A 23,872-nucleotide genomic window follows, 5' to 3' on the forward strand; every position below is an offset into this window, starting at 1 on the left:
CCCACTACTCCCCTTGGAAGGCTGTTCCAGAACTTCACTCCTCTGATAGTTAGAAACTTTCATCTAATTTCAAGTCTAAACTTCCTGATGGCCAGTTTATATCCATTTGTTTTTGTGTCCACATTGGTACTGAGCTTAAATAATTCCTCTCCCTCCCTGGTATTTATTGCTCTGATATATTTATAGAGAGCAATCATATCTCCCCTCAGCCTTCTTTTGGTTAGGCTAAACAAGCCAAGCTCTTTGAGTCTCCTTTCGTATGATGGGTTTTCCATTCCTCGGATCATCCAATAGCCCTTCTCTGAACCTGTTCCAGTTTAAATTAATCCTTCTTAAACATGGGAGACTAGAACTGCACACAGTATTCCAGATGAGGTCTCACCAGTGCCTTGTATAACGGTACTAGCACCTCTTTATCTCTACTGGAAATACCTTGCCTGATGCATTCCAAGACTTCATTAGCTTTTTTCACGGCCATATCACATTGGTGGCTCATAGTCATCCTGTGATCAACCAATATTCCGAGGTCCTTCTGTTACTTCCAACTGATGCCTCCCCAGTTTATAACCATAGTTCTTGTTATTAATCCCTAAATGCATGACCTTGCACTTTTCACTATTAAATTTCATCCTGTTACTATTACTCCAGTTTACAAGGTCATCCAGATCTTCCTGTATAATATCCCGGTCCTTCTCTGTATTGGCAATACCTCCCAGCTTTGTGTCATCCTCAAACTTTATTAGCATATTCCCACTTTTTGTGCCAACATCAGTAATAAAAAGATCAAATAAGATTGGTCCCAAAACTGATCACTGAGGAACTCCACTAGTAACCTCCCTCAAGCCTGACAATTCACCTTTCATTATGATCTGTTATAGTCTCCCCTTTAACCAGTTCCTTATCCACCTTTCAATTTTTATATTGATCCCCATCTTTTCCAATTTAGCTAATAATTCCCCATGTGGAACCATATCAAATGCCTTACTGAAATCGAGGTAAATTAGATCCACTGCATTTCCTTTGTCTAAAAAATGTTACCTTCTCATTTTTTGGCATGATCTACCTTTTGTAAAACCATGTTGTATTTTGTGCCAATTACCTTGACCTCCATGTCCTTGACTACTTTTTCCTTCAAATTTTTTTTCCAAGACCTTGCATACTACAGATGTCAAACTGACAGGTCTGTAGTTGCCCGGGTCACTTTTTTTCCCTTTCTTACAGACATTCAGACTCAGTAATAAAAATAATTTACAGTTGTCTCTATTCTTTACTGGACCTAAACAGAATAGAAACATAAATAAGGTGCTTTGCATGTTCTTGTCTTTTTGTTGTTGTTTCTTTTGCTTTTTTGGTTGCACTTTTTTTTCTTCTAAGACTTGCTAGCTGGTAAGTCTTCGCTGTGAAAAGTAATATTTGTGTGTTTGTTAATATCACTTTTCACAGCAAACTTACTCAGCTCCAGCAAGCCCTGGGACAAGTTTAAGTCCTGAATGGGGAGGTGAGCAGGGAGGCAGCAGGGCCCGGGGACAATGGCAGGGCTGGTGAGCCTGGGGCTGGAGCCTGGAACCGGAGCCTGTCAGCGCGTGGACGGAGCCCAAAGCCCCGTGGTCAAAGCCTGCCTCCCCTACCCCTGGAAAAGTGGGGAATTCATCAGCTGTTTGCACCTTCAGAGTTTTTGTCTCTGGAGGGGGGCAGGGCCCAACCGCTGCTGGTGGCCCTGGAAGAGGGGCCACTGCTTTCCCCCCCCCCCACCCCATCAAAGTCCAGATGACTGTGGCCACATGCGGCCACAGTGGTCACATTTGAGAAACACTGAGCTAGTTTGTCAACTCTTTTCTCTGTGTTAAATTCCCAGGGCCATCTGTGGGGGTGGGGGGGGGGAGGGCAAGTGGGGCAATTTGCCCCAGGCCCCACAGGGGCCCCACAAGCCCTGGCCCTGCGGTGGTCCGGGTCTTCGGTGGCATTTCAGCAGCCGGGGGCCCTTCAGTCACTCTGGGTCTTCGGTGGCATTTTGGTGGCGGGGGGCCCTTCAGTGCTGCCAAAGACATGGAGTGACTGAAGGGCCCCCCGCCGCCAAAATGCCGCCGAAGACCCGGACCGCTGCCAGGTGAGTACAAGCACCACAGCTTCCCCACTTTGCCCCAGGCCCCCTGAATCCTCTGGGCAGCCCTCTAAATTCCTCTCTGCCTTTGGTCACTTTGGTACAGGAAAGTTCACAGGGAAAGGTTTTCTGAAGGTTTTCGTTTTTTCTGAGCCATGTAGTTACATCACAGAGAACTCTTTTCCTTCTCTGCGGAAGTCTCAGGACCATATGTACACGACAGTCAAATCCTCAGATGCCCTTTATTTTGCCGTACTGGATATCTTTTATTGAAGATGATAATAAATTATTAGACAACCTTCTAACATGAGGCTGCCAAAGTCAGAATCGAAGCTTATATATGTGTATCTTTCATCCATCTAGAACATTACAGATCTGATCTCTTTAATTATCATAAAGTCTGACAGCAGCAACTGTCCCCAGGCGATGATTCTTATTTCAGTCTTACCTCTTCCTGGAATTTTAGATAGTTTCTGCAGCTTGTCACTTCTAATATATGAGATTGTGTTTCTTTATAGCTCAGCACAGTGTGTCCTGGAACTTTGACCAATTAGGCTTATTTTTCAGCTAGATGAGTCATCTCATCCATAGTTTGACAAATGTTTAAATAGCTATGTGTAGACAGGTTACAAGAAAATGATGTTAAAATAGCATTAAGGTAGAGCCGTCTATACACAAAAGGAATTTCTTCCCTTTTTTTATCCCTTGCCCCTCCAGAGAAGAAATGACAAAATGTTTCTAAGCCAGTTGGCAGTGGTTTGTGTGTTTTATCCCTTCTGGGCTGATATACGTTTATAGAGTGCCTCTCTAGGAAGTTTTTGAACTGGCTTTGGCTGTTTTCCTCTCACTCTGTGATACTGAGGTATTCCCAGCCCTCCACGAGATCCCACCAGTCCATCGACGAGGGGCGGGGTGAGAATATAGAGATTACTTTGAAATACATAGCAATTATTTGCCATGCTGTCAGGGCTGTGCTTATTACTATCCCTTTAGTTAGGTAACAAAGCCGTGGTGCAGTAGATAAGATCTGGTAGTTAAATGCATGATCATAGAGGTGCCTTACAGCCCTGCCAAGACAGTGTATTGCTTTCTGGAGAGTCAGAATGGATCCAGGCCTACCTATATCAGGTAAGGCTCACCTCTTCTATAGCCTATGACATTGCAGATGATGGCTTCTGAGAACAAGCTGGTGATGTGCTAATATTGTACGGCAATTCTGAAGTGGCCATGTTAGCATCTTTCTGTCAAACTCAGGACATGTCAAATGCTTTTCTGGTTTCAAGGCACATTATTCTTTGAAGGTTTTTGGCTATTCGGAAGGGCAGTGTCTCCAGTGGTTCCCTCTGCCTTTCTACCTTTTCAACCTTCCAGTTAATATAGAAGCCTCTGATTCAGTTACTCTTTGTACCCCATCTCCTCTCCCCCTTATTACAAGCAAGTAATTTCCCTGTGTGACCAGTGTGACTTCAGTAATCACTAAACTCTTTAAAAGCTGTGGAGCACTGGCATTCATAGCTGAGTGGTTTAGTGCATCAGCTGCGGGGATGGACTGTAGATACCATCTATTGCAAGACTTCCACATTTCTTTGCTTTTTATGGATCCTCCTCTTGAGAAAGCTAAATTCATTGGTCTCCGGACATTGAAGTAATAAAACCACACTCTTGTATCTAACAGAACAAGGTTGAGAGTGGATGGATAGGGGAGAAATGAAGATATTTCAGATGTTGTTTTCTTGTGAGCAATTTATCTAGCTGGAAAATCAGTTGCACGTATTGATCATTGCTTCACTAAACAAGATTGGAAACGTCACCCTTTGCTATAAGGTAGCAAGATCCATTTTCAGAACCACTGGCTGTGTAATCCTTTCCTTTTGAGAATGCAATCACAATGCATTTCTTATCACTCCAAGTCAGAAAAGGTCCAGAGATTGCTTGGAGGAAGGTATTTCTAATATGCAGTGGGATTAATGATTCAACTCACTTTTCAGCAGGTTCCCAAAGCGCAATGGAACCCATTTAAATATGCCTGTTACCTGAATACACATACCAAAGCAATGAGCTTCCTCTGACCCAGAGTCAAAGAAGCGAAATGAAACCACAGAGTCTATTTCAGAGTCATGTTTATTCACTAAAAAGTAAATTGCAATAAAAGCTTTTCCCTCCAAAGGAGAGAGCCTGGGTGCCTCAAGCCAAACCTTGCACGGCAGACGATGTGATAATCTCTTGCTAATCAAAAGCGTGCATATATTTAATGCCTTTGTCTCAGAATTAAGAATGGCTTTATATTATGGATTGATGATGGGGCAGGGCCAAACATTCTGCTAATATAAATGGGGGCAGGTCCATTGACATCAAAGGAGTTTCATCTACTTACACCAGCAGAACATTTAGCCCCTCCATGTCCAAGAGGTTACTTAGATAGATTTTGCAATGCAAGCACACTCCTCTTGTAGGCACTGCATTTCTTAACAAAAGAAAGAGTGCCTGGCTCATTCTCCTATTGGAGTGATTAGGGGAGTTTTGCCATTGACTTTAGTAGCGGCTCATTTGGGTCCAGAATCTTTGTTTATATATTTCTGTAGCTGAAATCTGCTGAGATGCCACCAAGAGTTTCTTACACTGCGTGGTGTAAAGAATTTGCTGTGTGAATTTTTGCCTGCCAAAGACATGTCCAAATTATTGCACCTTGATTTGTATGTTGATTTTGTAACATGTTGCACTGTAACATGAACAGATGGATGGATCAGCTACACATCCATCCACGCATTTTTAAAAGGGCACATCGCCATTGCATCTGGGATACCAAGCATGGTACTCTATTGTTCTCCCCGGTGAAATTCTGCTCTGCCATGCTCCCTCATTGCCCTCCCCCACAAGCATGTCATTCTTCCACCACCCCTGCCCCTGGGTGCTGTTCTGCAACACTCCCAGTAAGATATTGACCTGCCATGCTCTCCATGTGCGTCTCCATAGGATGGGAATGAATGTGCTCTGCTTCTCCATAAGTTGCTGTTCTCCCATGCCTGCCCACGGGGTGCTGGTCTCCCACTCTTCCATGTAAGGCACCGCTTTTCCACATTTCCCTGTAGGACTCTGCTCTGTGCTGATATTCCAGTCACTAACCTGCAGACAGATACTTACTTAAAAGAAAATGGTCTGGTGTGTGTCCTTGTACCCATTCACTGTAAATCTGTATTTTTAAATAAAAGGATCCTTCAATTACTAAGTTGCCACAGGGCACAGTTACTGATGGGGGGCAGGAAAGCTTGTGTGCAGGAGTTGTGCAGTTTTCCCTACTTATTTTTAATAATAATAATAAATAATAAAAACAATGTTACCATAACAACTGCCACATCAAGTATCAGATATCTTTGAGATGCAGGATGCTGCTGAAAGATCATATTATGGTCCCTAATGCCAACGGTGCTTCGGGGAGGGAACATGCTCTAATAAATAGAGATTTTTCTCATTTTAGTGATAATTGTTAATGCAACTGGGTTATTCTTTCCGGGCTACACACTACACATGGTGCTCTAATGTTCTTTATCTTCCAGGAAAGCCAGGGGCAAAATGAAGAGTTCTTCTTCGAGTGATTGCTCCTATCCATTCCAGTTAGGTGTGCGCGCTGCGTGTGCACGGCTCTTCGGAAGAGTTTTACCCTAGCAACTCCGGCGGGCCGGCTGGGCGCCCCCTGGAGTGGCGCCGCTATAGCGCTAGATATATACCCCAGCCGGCCCGTCCGCGAGGTGAATGGGTAACATGGAGACAGGGGAATAGCCGGAGTGAGTGTGATAGGAGTGAAATGCAAGCTGAAGTGAAAACTTGTTGTTACTCGGGGTACATCCAGCATAGGTAGTGTGGCAATGTGCTTTCCTGGTTGCTCAGACTGTGTAGAATGTCCTGGGTCTCATTCAGCTTCAGGATGTTTCTCTCTTAATCTGAGGTGAAAAACTTGAAATGTTAGAAGGTTTTGCTGCTTATCCATGTTCTTTGGAAGTATTCATCTACTACCAGACTTAGCTCCCTACCTTTGCAGATAAACCTCCTTCCCCAGCAGGCTCTGACTCCCTTCTGCTCTGACATGGTGTTGTCTTAGGGGAATTGGATGGTTGCCTGTTCACTCCCTCTGGCATATTCTTTGTGATGGGGTGGCCCCCAACGAATCTGAGTCTTCTGAAGAAGGTGACTGTGGCCTTTTCCCTGGAGCTCCAGCCTTAGGCTTTTTTCTAGGATGGCCAGGAGTAATTCTCTCCCACTCCGCTGTGATGGGTTACAGTGCCTCCTTAGTGAGTTGGCTGATTCCATCACTTATGGTTTAGTGGCCTCTGATCCACTTTAAGCTAGTGCAAACTAGATCCCGTGCAGCTCTGGGATGAACTTACACTCACACTCAAGGCACATGTACAAGAAAATAAGAAATGTTGCTGATCTCCTTTTTGCCTGAGACCAGCCATCATTTTTCCCCTCCTTTTCCCCCGACTGTGAGGGGGACAGAAGAAGACTGGCACGTGTTCAGAGTGTTGGAGGGGGCTCCGGGCTAGGGCAGGGGGTTGGGTGCAGGGAGGATGACGGCTCTGGGCTGGGGTGCAGGCTCTGGGATGGGGCTGGGGATGAGGGGTTTGGGGTGTAGGAGAGGGCTCCGGGTTTTGGGAGGAGCTCAGGGTTGGGGCTCGGGGCTGGGGTGCAGGCTTACTTGGACAGGTCCTGGTCAATGGTGCAGCGGGGCTAAGGCAGGCTGCCTGCCTGCCCTTGCCCTGACACCGCACTGTGCCCTGGAAGCAGCCAGCAGCAGGTCCGGCGCCTAGGCGTGGGAGCAAGAAGCTCAGTGAGCTACTCTCAGCCGCAGGCACTGCCCCTCCAGCTCCCATTGGTCAGGAACCAGCCAATGGGAGTGCGGAGCCAGTGCTCAGGGCAGGGGCAGCCTGTGGAGCCCCATACCCCTCCCCAACCTAGGAGCCGGACATGCTGGTGTTGCGTAGTGCGATGCAAGGACAGGTAGGAACTAGCCTGCCTTAGCCCTGCAGCACCGCCGACTGGACTTTTATTGGCCTGGTTGGCGGTGCTGACCAGAGCCACCAGGGTCCCTTTTCAACTGCGTGTTCTGGTTGAAAACCGGACACCTGGTCACCCTCGTCCCAGTCATTCTCACACCATGCACAGAGACAGAATGGTTTAGCCAGTTGTGACAGTGACAATTCTAAGCTTTGAAGATGAGTTGAATGGGGGTTTGTGACTCACTCACTAAAAAGTAAATAGCACCATTTTTCATATGCTCAGATATGTTAGCTTTATATAGTACTATCAGTCAGGCAACTTTTCATTTTTCTGCATATGCAAAAGTCTGAGTTACATATGAACACTTCCAGCTAACACCTAGCTTCCTGTTACAAAAAAGCCAAGCCAGGAACACCTCCATAAAGGTTCTGAGACTAAAATACACAAAATAAACACATTTTGATTTGACTGGATCCTTTGATAGAAAAAATTGGGGGCCACCTTACAGACAAAAGAAACATAGGTCCTTGTATCAAAAGTAAAAACCCAAACAAACACAGGAGTATACCTCATTTTCATGCCCATATTCTGCACATAAATTCTCTTGTACCAAAGTAATAGTTAAATAACTCAGATGTATTTCCTGCTTTCAGTAAACATGAACAAATTAATCAGCTGAGCAGATTTAGCTGAAGGGGTTTTTGTTTGTTTGTTAGCGATATTTTGTGGGGGAGAATGCAATTTCTGTTCAGACAACATGTATGTAAATTGACAACCACTGAGATCAGTGGGACTACTCACATGAGTAAGTGCTATTTGCATGAGTAAGAGTTTGCTGATTTGGTTCCCTGAATCTGTATTCTCTGCAGAAACAATGGAAATCTCAATTGACCCTTCACAACAGTGTCACAAATACAGTACAATTCCTGAATGGGTTTATGTTAAAGGCAAGGGTTTCTGAGACTAGATGGGAGCCCACACAGGGCACAAATTGTAGAACATAATAGCAGCTTCAGTTTAGTTTGAATAATTTCATTAGACGGGGTCTCTTTGTCTTTAACAACCAAATGTAATATTTCCTTCTGGTATCTTCCCCTGGTTATGGCCCCTATTTATAGGGTAATTTTCTTGTCAGCAGCTAGGGTGGAATAAAATATATTGGAGGCTGGCTTAGTTTTTAGCAAGCGAGAACTAACATAATGAAAGGGGCAGAGATGTTTGTTGACTCGAAGCCAAGGCAAAGTTTGTTAACTCTCGCAAAGTGCATTTCAAGTGCTGTATCCAAACCTCAGAATGCTCCAAATTGGACACTTCACCCTAGCTTTTCTGTACAATTTCATTCTACTTATCATAAAGCAGCACAGGCTGCTGACTGAGCCTGGAATAGAACTGAGCTCCCTCCTGTTAACACTTGCAGGCATATTAAACATGTTGGACCAGATCCTCAGTAGGTGTAAATTGGTGAAGCTCCTTTGAAGACACCAGCTGAAATTTTTTAAAGTAACATTTGTATTTTAATACAGTAATACCGTACTCATTTAAAATAAAAGAACTTTAAATTCTCCTATTGCCCTGGGGACGCATTTGTGGCCCAGCCAATTTGTAGTAAATGCAGGAATGTCTCTACACTATGATGTGCCCACATAATAAACATAGTTTTGTGAGAGAAATGGGTGTATTGGACCATGAATGCTGGTGCTCTATTAGTTTTATTTCCTGACCCACGATGACACATACAGATATGGAAATACATTTTAGTACCTCAGCCTTCTCAAAGGAAAAAACTAGCAATTGATTTTTTTTAAACCACCAGGGCGCCCCAAACAAAGGCGCTTTAAAATATGCAAGAGTGGCCTTTGATTTCATTTCAAGTGAAAAGTCCACTGGCTTGGGGTGAGGAAAGTCATCTCATGCATTTAAATGTAACAGCTCAATTGTTCCAAGGATATTTAAATCGTTAAATCAAGGCCTCTGTTGCTATGGAGGATGTGCTAAATGTCAGAGTTGCATGCAAAATGGAAATGTAAAAAGTGACGGGAGCACAAATAAACAGGAAAAGAAGCTTAGAAGAATATCACTTTGTGGTTCAGCCCAGTGAAACAATACTGAGGCTGCAAACCCTGCCTAGGTAATTGCACTGTCCACACATGGCTTCAGCAGGTAAGTTGTGTGAGGTTGCAATTTCTCAACCCGAAAAAACGGTGCACGAAGCAGTGGAGCAGTCAGATTAAACTGATTTGAGGCATTTAGACACCGCCCCAAATAAGGGGTAGTGCTAGGTGCATTGTTCCAGGGAGCATAATCAAGCAAGGATTATGCCTCAGAGGGTTTGCTTAAACTAGGGGAATTTTTTTAAAACTGGTTATAGCCTTGATGTAAAGCTGCTTTTAGCTAGTTTAAGGATACCTGATCAGAGCACCTTAAACTGAGTCTAAAGAGTGGGGCAGATTCTGTCTTGTGCCAGAGCTTCACTCAGTGCAGGAGAGGAGGAGGCAGCATCAGGGAGCAGGTGCTAGTGCCCCGCTCTGAGATTTGCCATTGGTGGCGGAGTGGATCTCTGCTGCTCCCCCACCAGGCTCTCTACCACTTGTATTGTGCTCCTACTCCTGTAAAGGGGTGGGGGCAGAGGCACCAGGCTTGGGTATGGCTCATTTGTGTCAGTAGGGAGTTCCTCTCTGAGGAGAGCCTTCTCGACTGGCAATTTGTGGACAGAATCCAGCCCCTTGGCATGTCTGAATTGCACAAAGGATTCAAATCTCAGGAGAGAAGCTGGTTTATTGTCTCTAACCATTTTAAAAATCAATTTAGCTGATCAGGTTTTAACAGCAGTTAGAAAACTTCCCCAGCATTGAAAGGTCCATACAGCTCTGGCATCATCTCTCTCTGGGAACAAGAGAGCTCTTGCACTCTTCTAAGCCAGGCTGTCATTAAATGCATGCTCCCAGCAGTGTTGGCCAGCTCCAGAACTGTGGTTGTCCCTTGCCCTTTGTGCCAGGTTGTTGTAGGGAGGCTCCTTGTGTTCTCTTCCTACCCTGCACACCTCCGCATCCAGTCCCCATGACTTTTAATCCAGTGAATACTTCTGTATGACTTTCCCATTTAGTTATTTAGTTTAGTTTTGTTGAGTATCACCAACAAATTTGCAGGTTATGGCCTGGTTTTCAGCACTGCAGAGCTCCCAAAAATTCCATTAGGCCAGTGGGAGTTGCAGGTTCTCAGCATCTTAGAAAATCTGGACACTGCCTACTAATATCAAATCATACACACATTGGGCTGAAAGGGACCGGGAAAGGTAATCTAGTCCAGCCCCCTGCACTGAGGCAAGATCTTGTAAACCTAGACCATCCCCGACAAGTGTTTGTCCAACCTATTCCTAAAAACCTGCCACAACAGGGATCCCACAACCTCCTTTGGAAGTCTATTCCAGTGCTTAAATACCCTTATAGTTAGGAAGTTTTTCCTAATATCTAACCTCAGTCCCCTTTCTGCAAATTAAGATGATGACTTCTTGCCCTACCTTCAGTGGACAAGGAGAAGAACTGATCACCATCCTCTTTATAAGAGCCTTAACATATTTGAAGACTGTTGTCAACATGTTCTCCATTCCATTATCCAAGTCATTAATGAAAATATAGAATAGTACCAGTGTCAGGACAGACCCCTGCAGAACTCCACTAGATACATTCTCCTAATTTGACAGTGAACCATTGATAAAATTTCTCTAAGTGTGAGCTTTCAACCAGTTTTACACCCGCCTTATATTAATTTCATCTAGACCACATTTCTTTAGTTTGCTTATGAAAATGTCATGTGGGACTATGGTAAAAGCCTTACTAAAATGAAGTTATATCACATTTAATGCTTTCCCCTCCCCCTTCACTAGGCCAATATGCCTGTCAAAGAAGGAAATTAGGTTGGGTTGGCATGATTTGTTCTTGACAAATCCATGTTCCTTTTTACTTATGACTCTTTGTCCTCTAGGTGCACTGATTGTTTAATAGCTTGTTCCAGTATCTTTCCATATATCAAAGTTAGACTGACTGGTCTATAATTCCCCAGGTCCTCTATGTTCCCCTTTTAAAAGGTTCAATGTTCTTCTCCAGTCCTCTATGAAGTGGATCATGGTGTTTTATGGGGAGAACAAAATTAACATCCAATAGGATTATCCCAACGCCCAAACACCATCTAGGTGCTGTTTAGCTGTGCACGTCAATTTATCTTAGGTACATATATGGTCACACTCACTGTAGTGTCTGAGCACCTCCAATACCCCTCTGTGGTGAGGAAGTACTATTATCCCATTTTACAGATGGGAAGTGGAGGCACAGAGAGGCTAAGTAACTTACCCAAGACCACACAGTCCATCTGTGGCAGAGTCCTAGGCTAGTGCCCTGATCACTAGACCATTCTTCCTCCATATGTGATAGCCACCATCTTGGCTGACACACTTGGGATTGAACTAAGGACCACAAGAATTAAATGCCCGAGCTGCTACAGTTTGATCTAAAAAGGCAGGACTCCCTTGATGGGGCTGTAACAGACTAAGATCCTCTGTGGACTGGGAACAGAGGGGGACCTGTAAAACATACTAACCAGTAGGTTATGTATTCATCAAACTCTTTCACCTGGTCAGATTAATGTTGTTCTCTTTCTATTCCTCAAGTGCTAACTGGGAGGAGCTCCTTTCCGAGTGGGTTTGAAATTGAAAATGGTGATTCTGTTTTATAGACCTGATACTGCAGCCCTTATTCATGTTAGCAGATCCCTGGTAAACTTGGGTCCTCAGTGAATGAGGGTATATGAGTGGGACTATGACCTCCATGTCTACAGTAATGAATGCTGCTGACAGCGTCACCATGCACAATCCAACACAATATAAACAGGGAAACCAGAGAGAAGATTAAATTCTTGAGAGCGTCCAGTAAGAGATTGAGTTCTGTCAGTCAAAGGGTTGGGAGAGAAACGTTTTGTTGGTGACACATCACATTCTCTCTTGCCCTCCCACTGCATTTAAAAGTGCCTTTGGTGAGCTGAGGCTTCTACAGTCAAGTCCCACGTGCAATCAAGGGAATGAAATGCCATGGATTAGACATTGCACAACATGATGGGGTGTTCTAAGATGCTGATAATGAAAGGTCAGCAATGGAAGGAAGTGTCCTTGTACAACAGTCCATTAATTGAATAACCTACTCAATATTAGTGATGTAGAAAAAAGTCATTTCCACTCTTGCTCAGCACCTTTTCTGAAGGTCCGTTTATAAAAACTGTATGCCATGTGTTAACTGGGAATTTAGATCAGAAAATACAATCATTACAGTTGGCATTCCTGAGCAACCAGCATGTGTGACTGGAAAACGGAGTTAAATTTAAGAGGAGAACTTCACTGTTTGATCATTAAGCACCCTGAATCTGACCTTGGCTGTACTTGTGTCACTTGCATTGAAATCATCCTGCCCTCTGCACATGTCACCATGTATCTTAGCAAATCAGCACTGGCACTTGACACATGGCGTAGGATATGTTACTGTGTGCTTCAGCCATATGGAAGGCCAAGATTGAAACCATCTAACAGTGACTGATAAGCTTCTGCACATCAGTGGGATTTGCAGCATCTTGGTGCCATTGCTGGGTTGATAAGATGGCAGAAAGGACTCATTTTTGTTGGAAGGAAAAAAATCAATTATTTCCTGTCTGATGTACCTGCAGTAAGCTATTTCTTTTGGGTAACAGAGGAGGAACTTTCTAAGGCACTCAATGCAAAATCTTGTAATTAAAGTGGAAATTAATTAGCGTTCAACATTTCAAGCCTTTCCATAGAAAATGGCATTTTAGAACTTCCATAAGAAACAGGGGCTTGCAAACTGAGCAACATATTTTCCATTCAGGGCCTTTGACTTGGCACAGAAATATGTCATACAGACTGCAGCTGGCACCATGCATATCTAAAGAGATCTGAGGCTATTAGTGCCTAAACAGGCACTAGAAATTATGTTACATGATGGAGACTAGCTAATGTAATTGAGCCAGCTAGTTATTGTGTACATAATTTAATTATTTGACAAATTGCTTGGAATCATGGCGTTCTTGTTCCAAAACCCGTGCTGTGCTCACAGTATTACAAGGCACAGGGCACGGGCAGTTATTGGTGGGAACACATATCTCAGTAGATGGGTGCTTCTTTCTTAAATTACAAAATAATGGCAGCATTAGAGATTGTGGAAACCAGAGTGGTGGAGCCAGGAAAGGAGTCAGAGGGGACTTGACTGAGATGGAAAATTGGTACAGAGATGATTGATGTTGCTTCAAGTAGATATACTTGCTATTTTAGGGGATAATGTCATGGACATAATCTCCTCCTCTTTCGTTGGCCCCACCCCATAGGACCTATGGAACCTGATTTCTGTGGAGCATTTGCTGAGGGGCTTCCACAGGATCTCAAGGGATGTGGAAGAATGATGGAATAAGCATGGCACATTTTCCCATCCTCTCTGCTCACAGAAGCCAAAGAGACGGTAAAGATAATAAAATCTTACGTTTCATGACGTAAGTTGACTGCCATAGGGCTATTTTCCCCCTTGCACTGAAAATTGGTTAGATTCATTTTGGGGGATTTTTCCCTTATTTGAACGAGCTGGAACCAGATAGCTGGACCAGAGGCTGATTCTGTATACTGAACTGTATATTCCTAAACAGCACCCAAGCAAATAGGAAGAATCAATTGTGCCCCTTCTTATTTATCTTTTTAGTCTGATCCTTTCTTCCTTTCCTTCCCAGAGACTTCATATAAAGCAGAAGTAAAATGCAGCTTTTTTAAAACCCTGATAAATGCAGCCAGATCTGTTTTTGCTTACAGAGCCACTCAGATCATGTGACCAAGAGCATGATGCTGGCCATGGGGTAGGTGGTTTCTACGTGATTGGACTACATATTGTATTAAAATCTAATTATCAGCTTGGAGAAGTTATGGGATGAAGGGAAAAAATTACACTCCTAAAATTTTTCAGCGTCGACTGTAAATCCTTCTAATGAAATCATTCTGAGTTTATAGCGAGATGTCTTCATAGCCAAAAACTTCCTACTGACTAGCAGAAACTCTGGGGATTGGTAACAATTGATTAACAATTTTTTGTGTGTGTTTGTGCAGTGAACGAGGTTGTCAATTGACTTCATAGGTTTCCAAATGGAATGGCATTAATTTGTCCAAAACTCTCATATGGGAAGAGACTTGTTTTTTATTGGCATTATGCCCCTTCTGTTAAAATTACCTTGGCAGAAATCCTGCAGATCTAAGTGCTGAAAGTTCCCCTATATAGATTCTTTGTTCTTGCATAAAGGGAGACTCTCAAAAAAACATTAGCTTTTCACTGCTGGGATTTCATGTGAAATGTCACATTAATTGCCCACTGCTGAGTAATGTCATATACTCAGTGTCTTGAAGAGTTGAACGCTCTGCTTCTGTGGTGGCCTCATTCCCTGGAAAAGTGGATGTGAAGAGAGAGATTCAGAGCAGGGTACAGACTAGTAATACTAGGAACTATTCTGTAAGGGATCGCAAGAGGTGTGTGGACTCCAAAACCCACTGTTCCCAAATCATTCCCACCGTGGCTACCAGTACCAGGAAAAAACATGCAGAATTTTCCTTCCTACTTATCCCCCTCCCAGCGACTCTTCCATGGAGGAATGTTGATCTTTCTCCAGGAACTGAATTCTGGTCTGCTGCATAGCAACACAAAGCTCTGTGCACTATGCTGGTGTTAACTCATTTATCTGTGATGCTTCAAAGGCTGATTAATTCTATAGGTGGCAACTTCTGTTAATGGCCATTGTTCCTTCCTAATCTGACTAATCTCTGGACTTTTGTAAACACAAGATTCTGAACATCTGGAAAGGTGTAGGGAGTAGGGTATCTGTTTGCAAGGTTTAGAAAAAAGCTCTCTTGGTAGGTATATCAAATGGCAGAACAGGTGTTAATAAAGGCCATACCTTCCTTACATGAGTGGAGATGAGTGAATACATTTTTCTGCACATTTTTGTTCAGATTTAACAGTGAATTTGCTTCAACCACATTTAAGCTATGTGATCATGTTTTACTAGAGGAGCATAGGATTTGCCGTACAGATCAAACCAGAATCCATTTAAACCAGAATATTCTTTTGGTGGCCAGTGCCAGATGCTTCTGAGGAAGGTGGAAGAAGCTCCATAATGGACAATTATATAACAACCTGAATACAGTTAATTACTGGTTTATGCCCTAAAACATGTTATTTTACCCATTATATTTTATTGATCCTAGTTTATGCCATTGTGGATATTATCCATATCAATGTCTAATCTTTTTTGAAATCTTATTAAGCATACACCAGTGATATCTTGTGGTGTGAGTTCTGTAAGTATTTACATGTCGGGTAAAAAGAATTTCCTTTAGTTGTTTAAAAAATGTAGCCTTTCCATGTCACTGGGCCATTAGTTATTTTATATCTCTACTCATGCTGATTAAAAAAATTATTAAAGAAAGTGCATTTGAAACCTGACTATAAGAGCTGCATGCAGTGGTGTTGTAGCTGTGTTGGTCCCAGGATATTAGAGAAACAAGGTTGGGGAGGTAATACCTTTTATTGGATCAACTTCTGTTGGTGAAAGAGAGAAGCTTTTGAGCGTACATAAAGCTCTTCTTCAGGTTACAAGAGGAGCTCTGTGTAAGCTCGAAAGCTTGTCTCTCTCACCAACAGAAGTTGGTCCAATAACAGATATTACCTTCCCCACCTTGTCTCTATAAGAGTTACAGTCATCCATTCGGAAACACAATCTTTGTTACATGACTTGTGTGAAAAATCTGTAACTCCAACACAGCTTGGATGTGAAATGGTAGTAGTGAACAGTCTGTGTCCAATCCATAGAGTAAAAACAACATTCAACAAATATTTGCTGGATCAATTCAAACAGCACGTGCATTTGAGGTAAATCCATACAAAGAGAAAACTAAATTGTCTGAACAAATTCTTCGTTGTGAATATCTGCACAGCTCTACATGCTAGTAATCCTACCAGGTGGCATGAAGTTACTGACTGGAGTAAGGCGAGCAGGGTTTGGCCCATACTTGGTATTTCCAGTGAGCTCAAATTTCCTAAGTCTCTAAGACCCTGATCATGTACTGAACTCCATGCAGGTGAACAGCTGTGCCCAGCTGGAGCCCCATTGCCTTCCGTGGGGTTCTGCACCAGCCCAGGGGCCAGTCCGCAAGAGACCATTGCAGAATCAGGGCCTATATAAGATGCCAGGATGACTTGCAAACCCCTGCACCTATTCAAAAGCAAAAGATAAGTAGCCCGATTTTCAGAGGTGCTGAGAACACTCAGCTCCTGTTGACCTCAGCTGGGGCTGCAGGAGCTTAGCACCTCAGGCCAAAAGATGGAAGAAGCCACTGCGGAAAAGGCAAGGAATAAAAATGTAAGACATCTGGAAATGGGTTATTAACAGAATGCCCTGCTGTTTAAATCCAGTATTATTCTGGGTTTTGCTTTTAAATAAGGCTTTTCACCGTGTCTAAAGAGGGACAAAGGGAATTTTTGGTGAAAAAACATGGGCAGCCAGCCGTGGAGACCAGACACAGTACAAAGGATGCTCAGACTCATGGTATGAGAGCCAGGTTACCAGAAACACCACCACAATTAGCTATCATCTCACTGCAGTAAACCCAATGAAAATCTAGAATGGCTTGTTTGTATTTGGAGGATTGGCATTCTTTAGCTTTTACACAGGATCTTTGGAAAATGAAGCGTTTGTTTTGTATTTGGAAAGGGAGGAGGGAGAAAGTGAATTTAGACATTGATCCAAAGCCTATTGACGTTGATGGGAATCCTTTCATTGATTTCAGTGGCTTTGGATCAGGCCCTTAGTTTCCAGGGGAATTCTGTGGTGTGCATGTGTTTTCTCCTACTTCTCTTCTGGCAAGGACCCCTTTTCCAACAGATTTTTGGGATACACATGTGAGGTGTGTGACATGCCCCGGCGTACAACCTGGACTGTAGAATTACTGTGCCCTCTTAATTCTCTGACTCAGAGTACCTCTCACACTGCTTTGCTAGTGACAAGAAGCCTCTTCAGGCTTTGTTCTCACACAGCCATTAGCATGTGAAGGCATACCCAAAGTTACACGAATACTCTCCCAAGCCACTCATGAACTGAATACAGGGAGACCCCCAGAAATTCCCCCAGCCTTGCATCCCAAAAATGTACATCTTACACTGCTTCTTGATCAATGCAAGCTCATTAATTAGTTCGCCACTCAAAGGGAAGCAGACATGCGCCAGCCTCTGTAACCTGAGCAGACTCCACAAGCACTTTAGACAAACACACTGGTTGAGATTAAACATCAAAATAAGTTTATTAACTAGCGAAAGATAGATTTTAAGTGATTATAAGTGGGATGCATAAAGGTTAGAATTGGTAACATAAGAAATAAACAGTAAACACTCAGTCTAAATCCTAAACTTTATTAGGCTAAACAAGATTTTAATCAAACAGTTTTTCTCACCCTACTGGACATTGCAGGCAGTTTTCAGTTCACAGTTCATACTAATTAGAAAGTCTTCTAGTCCCCCCACCCCCGCAATTCGAGACTTTTCTTTGTCTTCCAAATGATCTTGTGTCGAGATGGGGGAGGAGAGAGAGCCCCATGGTGATGTCACTGTCCCTCATTTATACTTTTCTCCAGGTGCTGGAAAAATCCCTGCTGTGTCGTGGGGTTAGGCAGCCCTCATGGTATACGTGAGTTGCTGACCATCCTTCGTTATGAATCGCAAATTTTTGCTTGCACCTTTGGGGTACATGGGGTTTGGTACATAAGGCCTCCGTGTTTACAGTTTTTTTGTCCTCTCTGAGGGGCTAGTCTGTGAGTGTTTCCCAGCCTCACAGCATTTCAGTAACAAACATGTAGCAAAATCTCATAACTGCATTGACACTGATGATACATTTCAACAGGACAGTAATGGTCACTAGATTATGACTTTTCCAATGAGACCTCACCGGGCAACGTTGCACAAGATGTATCATAATTTGGTAAAAGCAGTGACCATAAGGGTGTAGACTGTTTCACCGCTGGTCAAAAACTTCTCCCATTAGCCCAATCCTGCTGCCACACACGACAGATTCATGCCTGCGGTGCTTGTAGGTTTTGTCAGCTGAATACATTTTATTTCCCCTAAGTGAGTGTTTATATTGCTTTGAGACGGCTGAGGTTCATGGTATTCATTTTTTTTTAAATGTGGAGGTTTATTAGTTATTGCAGCGATGTGAGTCTTTGGTATTTGAATGTTAATGAAACTTTGTATTTTCTGGAATAACTAGGGAGCTGGATCTTAGCTCAGGCTTGGCAATATATTTGTGGGCGGATTTTTTCTTCTCTTTTTCCTCTAGGTTTTAAAACCTTATGTGCCATTTCATCCCAAATCAATTTTACATTATGTATCATCATGTATAATATTGTGTCACACTGTAATTTTGCAAGTGCATGAAACTGCAGCAGAGAGGAAAGTGGGCTCATTTACACAAGGGAGAGAGAGAAATTCTAATACAACTGCCTGGTTCTAGGAGGTTATGAATTGGGTGTTAGCATTTTGCTGCCACAATAGAACATGTCTAAGGAGAGCCTATTGTCATGAGAGGCTCAATTGGCAGAGAGGAAAGGGACTGGTAACGTCAGATTATTAATGATTTCTCATATAGCATGTACATTCACATGGGACTTAGCAGCGGAAGGGACATTCCTGTGGCCCCAAAGAGCTCAGATACTGAGATTGGTCTTTCACCCTTAAGAAAAACAAGTAATTTTACCACCTTAGCTGGCTTAGAAGGTTAGAGAGGGACTTTGCCTCTGCCATCCTCATGGCCAGTTTCCAGTGTTAGTCTCTAGACTTGGGAGATGATGATCTCACAGTTTTGGGACTATCCCCCCAGTCCCATTCTCTTCTCAAGCGGCAAATTAGCCCAGATGCTAGGACTGGGCTTGAGAGAGCCGGGTTGGTCTGCCCTGTAAAAGCAGGGCATTGTGTTGTAGACATGGGAGGCAGAGACTGAATGGGCTTTGATGTAGTGAAAGTCCAATGAATGATACTATATCCCTGGTGGGGGGAGGTTGTGGGAACTGAAAAATAGGTCAGAGGATGAGTAACCTCTTGCTATGTAGAAACAGCAGGTTGGTTTTTTGACACGTATGGTTGTCTTAGGTGTATTGATGCACATATTCAGTGTAACTTCGTGTCCTTCTTTGCTCTTACACTTACTCTGATCCCCCATCAGTCCCCTCCAATCAACCCAGAGTAACAGGCCTGGCAAGATTCCTGTGCTATATATTGTAAATAGTGCAGAGCAACAGCACCATATAGTTCAACACTTCATTCTCAAGACTTCTAACCAGCATCAAGGGCTGCCCTCCAAACACTCATATTAGCATAGCAACATATACGTCTTGCCGTAGTGCCATCTCGCCAACTTGCAAGGGAGCTCAGTCACCATCATTATCAAACTACTCACTCTCAACACACTGGCAGTTGTGATCATCAGAAGTGCACGAGTGAATAATTTCCTGTATCAAATGGATGGGGCTGGTGGAAGGAGCTGTTTTTCTGCCGTGGCTTGCCAGTGCTGGGATTTGGTGATTTTTCAGGATGTGCTGTAAGAATAATGTTTTCCCAAGCCTCTTGCTGGAGTGGTGAGTGAAGGGAAAGTGGTGGGTTGCAGACAGTGGTGAGCTGGAGCCGGTTCGTGCGAACCGGTTGTTACATTTAGAAGCCAGTTTAGAACCAGTTGTTAAAGGGTTGGGCAAACTCCGGCCCGCGGGACCATCCTGTCCGGCCTGCCTGAGCTCCCGGCTGGGGAGGCTCCCCAGGCCCCTCCCTTACCTTCCCCCCTCTTGCAGAGCCTGGCGCCAGCGCTCTGGACCGCTCCTGGGCAGCTCGGTGGCTCCTGCCGCTTTGAGCGGCATGGGTAAGGGGGTGGGGCTGTGAGCTCCAACGGGCCGCGCGGCATTGATACACGCTGCCCTGAACAGCATGGTAAGGGGGCCAGGCCGGGGCCGGGAGGAGGGGTTGGATAAGGGGCAGGGAGCGGCTGGAGGGGGCGGAGGTTCTGGGGAGGCGGCCAGGGGACAGGGAACGGGGGGGTTGGGTAGGCGTGGGAGTTCCAGGGGTCTGTTGGGGTGGTGGTGGACAGGGGCGGCTCCAGGCACCAGCACGCCAAGCGCGTGCTTGGGGTTGGAAGCCACGGGGGGCGCTCTGCCGGTCGCCGCGAGGGCAGCAGGCAGGCTGCCTTCGGCGTCTTGCCTGCGGAGGGTCCTCTGGTCCCGCGGCTTCAGCGGACCTCCCGCCTGCGGGAGAAGGGCGAGTTGGGTAGGGGGTGGGGCCCTGGGGGGCAGTTAGGGTGTGGGGGGGTCTCGGGCTTGTACTCACTGGGTGGTGCTTAATAACCGCTTCCCTACAGGGTTGTTGGCGGCACTGCGGCGGTGGGTTGTTCACTCGCTCCGAAGTGCCGCCAAAAACCCGGAGCGAGTGAAGGACCCACCGCTGAAGACCTGGTAGAGAACCGGTTATTAACATTATGGCATCTCATCACTGGTTGCAGATCTTTAGTGGATGAGAGTTTTTCTCAGGATACATATCTCCTGAGTATTTATTTGCATGTGTTTTTATTTCAAAGTACCGGTAGTACTTTTACATTGCACCTGCAGAATCTGACAGGCAATTGAAAAAACCAGTTAAACAGATTAGATAGTAAACTTTGGGGCAGAGACCATGCCTGCCTCTGTGTTTGCACAGTACCTAGCACCATGGGGCCCTTATCCTGATTGGCTACTATGATGTCAACCTTTTCTATGCTGTGTCTTCCTTTTCCACCCACTTCCTTCTAGCTGGGATGTAACTCAGAGCCTCCCCTGTTTAGCAATATGAAAAGGGCAGGGTGGCTGTTTCCTCCAGGCAGAGAACCTCTGGGATACCAGAATATAAATATCAAATAAATACCCATTGAAATTCACCTGCAAATCCAATTCATCATATAGTAAAAAGAGCCAACATCTTCATAGCTGTGGGTAGTATTTTTCATGCGAATGTGCTGCGTTTCTACCAACCACCCCCGGTGCACTACTGAATTCCCTACAAGTTATATTTGATTAGGGCTGGCAATAAGTATCTGAATCTCACCCCCGCAGACACCTTGTGCTTACGTGCAGGGGCGGCTCTAGAAATCAGGCTGCCCCAAGCAGCGCGGTGCGCTGCGCCGCCCTTCCCCGGTCCTGCGGCGGGTCCCCTCTTCCCGCGGCTCCGGTTAAGCTCCCGCAGGCATGACTGCGGCAGGTCCGCCGGCCCAGCCTCCCGCCCTCCCCAGCGGCAGAGGACGCCCCCTACATTTTGCCGCCCTAGGCACCAGCTTGTTTTGCTGGTGCCTAGAGCCGCCCCTGCTTACGTGACCCTCTTTTCAGCACATCAGGCCTCAAGGGGAATCTTAGTTTGAAAGGTTCATTCTGGAGGGGGCTATGGCTTAACTAGATTAGGATGCCAGAGAAAGTTGCAGAATTCACTGCAATCCTTGTGTTTGAGTCACCAAACAGTCACTCTAGCCTCTATCTCGCCTGCCCTCATTATCTCTCTACATTTCATTCTAAAACTCTCTAATTTACAAAGGGCTAATTAATCGCTGCAGATGAGAGTATCCTTTCCCTCCCCTCTCTCCCCTTTGATTTGGAGTGGACCTTCTGGAGTTAGATTCCGCAGGGGACATGTGACATTAGCTGTACTCTTTCCATTCAACATTCTTACAACATCCATTGAAAATGTAGCTTTGTATGTCTTGGCCATCGTAGGTAGCATTGCCAGGTTTACTGTAGCAGCATGTAATATAAGTAATGGACCAGCCACTGTGTGCTTGGGAATATACCTCACCATGTGGCACATCTTTCTGGAGTATTTACCAGGCCAGATCTGTTCCTGATTTGCAAGCAATTCCAACAGCCTGTCTGAGCCCAGGTATGGATTCCTATCATACTGACCCTTAGAACGGCTAGAGAATTAAAGCAGAATACAGTGTGATCCAAGAGTCACCTTTTTTTTTTAATTGAACTGGATGGTGCTACTATAGATTCTGAATTGCACAAGTCTGTGCTTTATTGCATAGACTAGTTACCTTTCCTGACAATTCTGTCTGCTTTGCCATAGTTCTGTTTTTTCTCTTTTCTTAACATCACCAGGCTACTGTGACTAGGTTAAGGGAGCAGCTTCTAGGAGTAGATACTATGGGTATGTATAATTAGTGGGGGCCCTATGATCCAAATAATAATAAAGTCTACAACTTGCATCATTGAAAGAGAGAGATCTGAATATGTCTCTGTGTCTCCCTTTGCCATAGTAGTAAGCAGGAGGGCAGAACAAAGCTAATTACTGCCTTAACCCTTTGTTTCAGCCATTTCCTTGCCCGAGGGTCGCACACTTGCTTCACAGAACACAGAATCTGTTTCTGCAGCAAGAGCCTTACAATCCCTCACCAGTGCAGGCAGCCACCCTGCAACCTTGGACAAGCATTAGGCCCCGTTTGAGAAGCTGCTCCTGCCCTTTCCAGCCAGCCAAGCGGGTGGGGGAAGTGGCCATAAACGCTCTGCCTGCCAGGGGTTTTAGACTTTAACTTCATTGCACTCCTCACCCCTGTCATCCCACAGAGCAAGAATGTGACCGCTGCTCTCCATAGTAGTGCAATGGGCTACATCTGAGCCCCAGGGATGATTATTTTTTAATGCCAATCCAGTCAGCATGATGCAACAGCCTTGACAGAACTGGGTAGTCATAGTATTGGCAGCACAAAGGCAGATTGCAGGGCTGAAGCCTCGTTTTGCTTTCTGCTGCCCACCTGCTGAACACCTGCTAGGATAAGCAAAACCTTTGGGGGATTAGTGCTATTGCTGAGCTGGATGTTCACAGTGAAACCTGAAACCACGAGAATTTCCCCTGATTTTGGGCTTCATTACAAACTTGAAACACATCAGATTCGTCAGAAGATCGGGGAGCATTTCAGGGCCCAATCCAGGTCTCAGTGGGAGATTTGCCTGATTTAAGACAGCAGGATCAGGTCCTCGGAATGAAGCTGGTAACTCCATTTCAAGAGAAACTGGATGGTTTGGAGAAAATGGAATTGCACCAGTCAAGCAGAATGGCTCAGGTGGGGTAACACACTCAGGCATGGGGGGACAGAACACTGAGTTGGGTCCAAAAAGGAGCATTGTGTGTGCTATTATCAGTGACCTAGCCAGGAGCCAGCAGCCACACAAGGGGAAGAGAAGCATTGGCCTGATCATCACCAGACCCTCAATCTGCCTGAGCACACTGCCTGTGATCATCACTGTACAGGACGTGTTAGCTGGTCCTTTGCCTGGCTCTTAAAACAAAGGGCTGGGTCACCATTCTGCAGCTGTGTATGGTAGGGGAAGACACCCCTTCCCCTCCCACCAGGAAACCTAGGCAGAATTTAACCATGTAACATCAAGCTGAATGTAACTTAGAAGGCACAGAAGTAAAGTGTGTCACGGAGACTTTATTCTTGTTACCCACTCACCTGCCTTTGGTAAATGGAAAAAATAGGATCTTACCAGGGCCAGGAGGCAACCTTGGCTACAGCTGGTTAGACAATGATTACTCCCCCAGTTTGTGACCTCTGATTGACACCAGCGGGCCTGTATGCAGATACTTTCTATTGATGCCAAGATCAGAGTGTGAGAACACAAAGCCTTTTAGAGCA

General features: G+C 44.8%; 1 protein-coding gene across 1 annotated transcript in view; it reads left to right on the top strand.

The window, feature by feature from the left end:
- Positions 1–23,872, top strand: part of NSG2 (neuronal vesicle trafficking associated 2) — a 44,277-nt gene that overhangs the window by 16,512 nt on the left and 3,893 nt on the right. The window lies entirely within an intron of this gene.

Source organism: Mauremys mutica, chromosome 8 (genome assembly GCF_020497125.1).
Source record: "Mauremys mutica isolate MM-2020 ecotype Southern chromosome 8, ASM2049712v1, whole genome shotgun sequence".
Taxonomy (NCBI): domain Eukaryota; kingdom Metazoa; phylum Chordata; order Testudines; family Geoemydidae; genus Mauremys; species Mauremys mutica.